Source organism: Pecten maximus, chromosome 8 (genome assembly GCF_902652985.1).
Source record: "Pecten maximus chromosome 8, xPecMax1.1, whole genome shotgun sequence".
Classification (NCBI taxonomy): Eukaryota; Metazoa; Mollusca; class Bivalvia; order Pectinida; family Pectinidae; genus Pecten; species Pecten maximus.
Window position 1 is genome coordinate 19,846,437 of NC_047022.1, and position 7,716 is coordinate 19,854,152.

A 7,716-nucleotide genomic window follows, 5' to 3' on the forward strand; every position below is an offset into this window, starting at 1 on the left:
CCAGAGGCAGGGAAGGGGTGGGGGTGGGGGAGGGTGCTTAATGGGCATATCTGTTTAATGATAATATACTAGCCTCTCTCAATTGTTTCTCAAAACACCTTTGAAGTCAATTATCAAACAGGCACTGATGTGTATATCACAATTACCAGATCAGTGTTCAGCTTCACTTTAGTTTTGTACTCCAAACACATCTGACCACCACTGACCACCACTGACCACTACTGACCACCACTGACCACTACTGACCAATACTGACCAATACAAGTATGAAGGGAGACAGAAAGAGAAGAAATAACTATTTCAAACCTGGAAACACCATCAAGAATAAAGGCCAAGTTCTCCGAGATGTAGGTATAAAGAACAAACCTGTCAGCACAGAGGTGACCCCAGTTCTGACCAGAAGACTGACCGCCACCAAAGTATCTCAGCTGGTAACAACAAGTCTGGAAAGTCAATCCAATGTAGCAGCGGACACCGAAGATAGACCCTGTACAATACATGCATCAACCGCCTCGTCAGACTCGGAGACTGAAATAGATGGAAACAGGATTATTGATGTTATCTTGATGGTGAAGATGTGGAATGATGTCATCAATACACATGCAGAACAATCTCACACCAGTTGTACGGTACCCGTATTCAAACTAGTATCCGAGAAGAAATGGGCCCTGGGATGGAGTTGCTCTGTGCAGTGTATCAAGTGTGAGTACAAGTCTCATCTTTACAAACTGTACAGAGAAGCGGACTCGGAGAAGCCCGGACCAAGGCCAGCACTGATAAATAAATATCTACCTTCAGCACTGTGTGGACAGTCCGTCAGCACCAAAGGAGCTAGACTTCTTCTCGGACACCTGAACATACCTGCAGGTGCCAAAAGTGGGATGCAACGACAGGCCAACCAGGTGTCACGGGAGATTACTGCCCTTAACAAAGCAGACATGGAGGAAAAGACTCGACTGGTGGTACAGGAAAACACCCTGAGAGGACAGGAGTCTCCGAGCACCATCGGAATAGCTGTGGATGGGCGGTACAACAGTATCACATTTGGAAGCTCTAAGAAGCCTGGACTGAATGCCTCTCAGGGAATCAGCTTGGGAATCGAGACGTGTACTCCAAAGAAGTGGATACTTGGACGTGCCCTCCACAACAAACTTTGCTGGACAGGTGCTTGGCTGAGAGGGAAAGGGTATGATGTTGACTGTCCGGGTGGTCACCCTGAGTGCACAGCCAACACCAGCCGGTTTGACGGCCTCTCCGAGTATGCCATGGGGAATGACATTGGAGAGCAGCTGACCAGACAGGGTGTCCTTGTGAAATATGCCACTACGGATGGAGATGGTACTAGCGCCCAAGGCCTACAGGAAGCCATGCGAGCCCTACATCCGATGTGGAAAGTGGAGAGACTGGCTGACCCGACTCACATAGGTAGAGCACAGTTTCGGAAAACAAACAGTGCTAAGTTCAGTGACTCCATGTTTCCCGGACGTACCAGACTTATGAGGTCTCACTCACAGAAGGTGTTTTCCCAAGACTTGAAAGCCAGGAGCAGCATGGTCTTCAAATCCCTCATGAAAAAACACAACGGTGACATGGAGACTATCACCAGTCGCTTACCTGATGTGTTAGATGCCACCGTGTCGTGCTATTCAGGGGACTGTTCCAAGTGTAGTCAGCACTCCGAGGTGTGCTCTGGAGATGACGGTGACAACTGGTGGGTGCGCTCAATGTTCCTCAGTTCGAACCAGATACATCATCTTCAGATGACGCCAGAAGACCAGATGTTGGTATTGGAGCTCCTGAAAATGAAGTTAAGCACTGAAGCTGTCTATTCAATGAGACTCAACACATCAACTCAGAAAAATGAGGGGTGTCACAGAAGCATCAATGTCGCTCTACCAAAATACCAGAACTTTGGACGGAATGCTGAGGGGAGACTTGACAACACCATCTTAACTCTCAACAACACGGCCGGGAAAGCTATTCAACAGAAGGTCGAACACCTCGGTGGTACTCTGAGTCGAGAAGTTAAACATAAGCTTGATCAACTTAGCTCAGAGGAAGTGTACCATAGACAACACCAATACAAACCTGAAGTGAAGAAGAGAGCTCTATCAAGACTGGCAGCACAGCATAACGAGCATAGGAAAATGTCCAAGTCCGCTCGGAAGTCCGACTACAGGAGAGGGCAGCTAGATCCAGTCATCCAGCAACATGGCAGGGGAGACAATCAGCTTCAGGATCATCTGTATTGAACAGTGAAAAATTGATTAAGAGACATATTGGCAACCAGAATTCAAAATTCAAAAACACATATGTAACAACAACAACAACAACAAAAAGTTACATATATATGACTACCTAAAGAGGGAGCCTCCCCGTGGCGGTGGTCGGGAATATTGTATCTCCGGATACAATAGCTAATACCCTCAAAAATAAAATTAAAACAAAATATTTCAAATTTTCAAATTTAACAACAATACTGTCTATTATTGTTAATAAAATGGGGTTCTAAACTTATATGGTCTACATTTATACATAAACTATTATGACACAAATGGGAACAATCCAGATCACTTGACAAGCCTAAGTTTTGAAAATGAACAATAACAGCAAGTCTATGAGCATGTTTTTTTTTTCCACTTTGAATCAACAGGGTCCTTAAAAGATAAAATTCCATATTTTCCTGTCTTTGTCACAGGTCCTGTCCATAGTCTGCAGGTGCCATTTTCTGGGCAAATCACAGAGTTTTCTGATAGCTTCCACTTGTACAATTCAAAAAAATCCTCCATTTTTACTTTCAAATATGGTGTATGAATACACAATATCACAAAATATGCAAATTAGACACTATAAACAGCGCCCCTGTTCTGTCAAAAAAATTAATAGAAAAAATAAAAAAAATAAATTTTTTAATTAAATTTTTAAATTTAAATTCAACCTGATTTTGAAAAATAACTTTACTAACCTATCACACATAAAACTGTCAATAAGCATGCCAAATTTTATGAGAATCGGTCAAGAAATGTGGATTTGACAAGCAAAAACATGGATTTCACAGTCCATCATATTAGGACCGAGACCACAATTAGCTTCGCTATATGTTTCATTGTAACATTAAAATTCATAGTAAATTCCCAATATCTCATATGCAACTTTCCATCTCACCTGGCCAAGACCAACATGTGAGAAGCAAAATATAAAAGTTTCAACATAGCATGTTGGGCATTTTCTGGAGATAGCTGTCAAAATGTGTCACCAACGTGGATTATATACATCCGGGTCAGGGGTAGAGGTCAAATCAGGACTTTTCACACAGGACCCTGGCGCACAAAATACATGATCAATATTAATATTTTACATCACAAAACATAGATTGACATCTCTACTATAATTTACATTAAATTCATAGACAAAAATCAAGTTCAAACAGGCATTTGATTTATTTCCATGAAATACATACATTTCTGAGGGGACTTTATTCGTGGGGCCTGAACCCGGAAGTACTTAATTGTGGTCTTAGTCCATATGCATGTACGTATGGTAGGTTAATATACGGTAGGACTTATATATAACAATATTGTACACAAAACCCGGCCCCATACACACGAATATATACACAGTCCGTGCACGCACCGTAACGAGTACGCATACATCACCGGGTGAAATACACCTAAATACTGCATTTAAACAATGAAAATTGTCTAACCAAATATACTTTGGTTTGTTTGGTTTGTTTTTGTTTAACGTCCTATTAACAGCCAGGGTCATTTAAGGACGTGCCAGGTTTTGAAGGTGGAGGAAAGCCGGAGTACCCGGAGAAAAACCACCGGCCTACTGTCGGTACCTGGCAACTGCCCCACGTAGGTTTCGAACTCGCAACCCAGAGGTGGAGGGCTAGTGTTAAAGTGTTGGGACACCTTAACCACTCGGCCACTGCACCCCCTGAATACCTCTTGATATATAGTTATAATGAATAGTTTAACTTACAGCAAGCTGTAGTTTGCGCTTTGAACATATATTTATCCCTCGATCGCGCTCCAATGTAAGGTTTGTTTACCATTTACCTGCATGTCCTCTGTTCTCACTTGCTCACGCATGCGTAACTTACCTTTGTTGTCACGAACTAAGATTAAGAAAAGAGTGAGTAATTCAAAGCACATACAACTATACACAAATATAGACAATGGCATGTGACAGAGTATGAGATGCCACTTAATTTTCAGAAACCGACCAAACTGATGTACACTGAAACATAACAAAATATTGAAAAAAATCATTTAAAAAGAATAACATGATTTATTATACTTGGTTAAATCTTTATTTACATAAATTATTGCTGAAATTCACTTGAAATATTTTAAAACTTGTTGATTTCCTAATTTGTCATCTGGGATGGCTTATCTGGGCATGATATTAAAGGTACATCACAGTATAAACGTTGCTATTTTCATTGAATGTATGTGTTTTGTTCCTTTTTAGTTATATTTCTGTGCTGTCCCAATGTTCACAATCGATCCCTATGGCTTGCTTGACCACTCAATTTAGTTGGTTATTTGGACCCTCTAAATTTAGCGCGGAAATTATTTTTAAATCATCATGTGACTGTTTTGAAATCGAGGCAACACAAATATTCCATCTGGGTTAGTTGGATAACAATATTATACAGTGTTTTGAAATGTTAAATTACATGTTCTGTATATATTCTGGCACACATATTTATGTGCAAATAAGTGTAAACACTGTACATATAGTATAGTGACAGTAGCTTTGTACTGGTACAGACTGTATAAATATTACTGAGTTTGTGTAACTTTTACCAACTTTGTGTAAATATTACTGAGTTTGTGTAACTATTACCGAGTTTGTGTAACTATTACCGAGTTTGTGTAAATATTACCGAGATTTTCATGACCTACTTTCCAGCAATCAAGTAGAATACGAGCAGCAGCGTAGCATCCGTATTACTGCTGTTTTCATGTTTGAACAATTCCAATCTATTATACTGCTTCCCCAGTTTAATTCTAGGATTGTGTTTGACCCATTTTCCTATTATTCTCTTCATTGCCGAAGCTGTTATAGTTTTCAACCACAGTCGATTCATATTGGAAGCCATTTTATCGTATATGACACAAAATTTGCATACTCAGACTATTGATCAACGAATTGTGATAACTTTTTTGAAATTAATGTTTTTAGCTCACCTGCCCGAAGGGCAAGTGAGCTTATGCCGTACGTGGTGCGGCGTCCGTCCGTCCGGCGTCAACTTTTTCATTCAAACAACTTCTTCTCAATAACCAAGAGGCCCAGGGACTTGATATTGGGCCTGTAGCATGCTGGGGTGAATGGCTACAAATGTTGTTGAAATAAATGGCCTTGACCTTCATTCAAGGTCATATGGGTCAAATAGGCTATAATCTTCAAACAACTTCTTCTCAATAACCAAGAGGCCCAGGGACTTGATATTGGGCCTGTAGCATGCTGGGGTGAAGGGCTACAAAGTTTGTTCAAATAAATGACTTTGACCTACACTCAAGGTCATATGGGTCAAATAGGCTATAATCTTCAAACGACTTCTTCTCAATAACCAAGAGGCCCAGGGACTTTATATTGGGCCTGTAGCTTGCTGGGGTGAAGGGCTACGAAGTTTGTTCAAATAAATGACCTTGACCTTCATTCAAGGTCACATGGGTCAAATAGGCTATAATCTTCAAACGACTTCTTCTCAATAACCAAGAGGCCCAGGGACTTGATATTGGGCATGTAGCATGCTGGAGTGAAGGGCTGCAAAGTTTGTTCAAATAAATGACCTTGACCTTCATTCAAGGTCACATGGATCAAATAGGCTATAATCTTCAAACGACTTCTTCTCAATAACCAAGAGGCCCAGGGACTTGATATTGGGCCTGTAGCATTCTGGGGTGAATGGCTACAAAGTTTATTCAAATAAATGACCTTGACCTTCATTCAAGGTCACATGGGTCAAATAGGCTATAATCTTCAAATGACTTCTTCTCAATCACAAAAAGTCCCAGGGAGTTGATATTGGGCCTGTAGCATGCTGCTGTAAAGGGCTACCAAGTTTGTTCAATTTAATGACCTTGACCTTCATTCACGGTCACAGGAGTCAAAAAGGCTAAATTTTTTTAAATGACTTCTTCTCAATAACCAACAGTCCCAGAGACCTAATATTTGGCCTGTAGCATGCTGGGGTGAGGGGCTCTCATGTTTGTTCAAATGAATGACCTTGACCTTCATTCAAGGTCACATAAGTCAAAAAGGCTAAAATCTTGAAACGACTTCTTCTCAATAACCAAGAGTCCCAGGGAGTTGATATTGGGTCTGTAAAATGCTGGGGTAAAGGGCTACCAAGTTTGTTCAAATGAATGACCTTGACTTCTTTCAAGGTCACAGGAGTCAAAAAGGCTAAAATCTTTAAACGACTTCTTCTCAACAACCAAGAGTCCCATGGAGTTAAAATTGGGTCTGTAGCATGCTGGGGTGAAGGGCTACCAAGTTTTTTCGAATGAATGACCCTGACTCACATTCAAGGTCACGTCGATCAAGTATGCTTAAATCTTTAAATGACTTTTAGTGAAAAGCCAAAGTGCAGAGAGACATTATATTGGTCCTGTAGCATGCTTTCAAATAACTGCAGGATCCATATATGAAAAGATCACTGCATTGCAGGTGAGCGATTTGGGCCCATTGGGCCGTTGTATAGATATAATATACCAACACGTCTACCTTGAAACTCGGTTAACTGGAAGACTCTGATAACTCGAAGTTTTTCACGATCCCTGACGACTTCGAGTTAACGAGGTTTGACTGTAGTTTAAAATGGTCATTCAAATCTACTTACGCGGCACAACGCCGCAAAATAGGCCACAGTACATAGTCCTCGTCCTTCTATGCCGTTTCAGTCAATTCAAAACAATGCGGGTTGAAAGTTCACAAGAGCGATAACTCCTGCAGGTGCATTCGATCGACACAATATTACTAGGTAAACCTTGTCACATTAAAATTTGATGTAGCTATTAACAATTCCAGTTTAATTACCAGCAAGTGTTTCGACAGACTTTTTTTTTAATCATCTGGATATCAGCAAAATCGTTAAGGAAGAAAATGATAGTAAATACAATAATAGAACATTCTGTTGTAAACGGTCTAATATTGTTTTTTAAGACTGGCCAAATCCAAAGACTCGCCCCCTTTCTTCAAATATCTGGTTTCATATTTCAATATACAATATCATTATTTAATTTACTAAATGTTAGTTTGATCAGAAATAAAACTATCAACAAGTCATTCCTAAATGCCTCAGAGTAAAAAGAAATGGTTTTGGCTAATGATCATTCCAACGGTGGTTACAAAAACGTTATACATAAACGTTTATGTAGGTGTTGAACATCACTGCTCCAACATTGTGATTGGAAGTTTCTGATAGATACAGTAGCATCGCCAAACATGTCGAGAAGTAAAAAGTATTAATAAGCCATGATATTTAGAGATCTGAGGTATGTTTGTCTTCTGCCCTTAAAAATACCTTTCATTATATTTCACATTTAAATTAAATTTCAAGGAACTCGACGACAGATGGTCCAGGAAAAGTTCAAGAGGAAACATGTTTTATTTTAGAAATGCTTAATTTAAATAGACAGAAATATTGGTCCATTAGTACACGTGTATATGTATAGTCAGACTACCTTTGGAGGCAGA

At 40.1% G+C, this 7,716-nt stretch overlaps 1 long non-coding RNA gene across 1 annotated transcript; it reads right to left on the reverse strand.

Annotated features, from left to right (window-relative positions):
* Positions 1 to 374: 374 nt before the first annotated feature.
* On the reverse strand, positions 375 to 2,263 carry LOC117332710. The gene is made up of 3 exons (XR_004533777.1): positions 2,089 to 2,263; positions 1,615 to 1,796; positions 375 to 528 (listed from the first exon to the last, which is right to left on the reverse strand). It is a non-coding gene; the product is annotated as an uncharacterized LOC117332710 (long non-coding RNA).
* Positions 2,264 to 7,716: the final 5,453 nt, after the last annotated feature.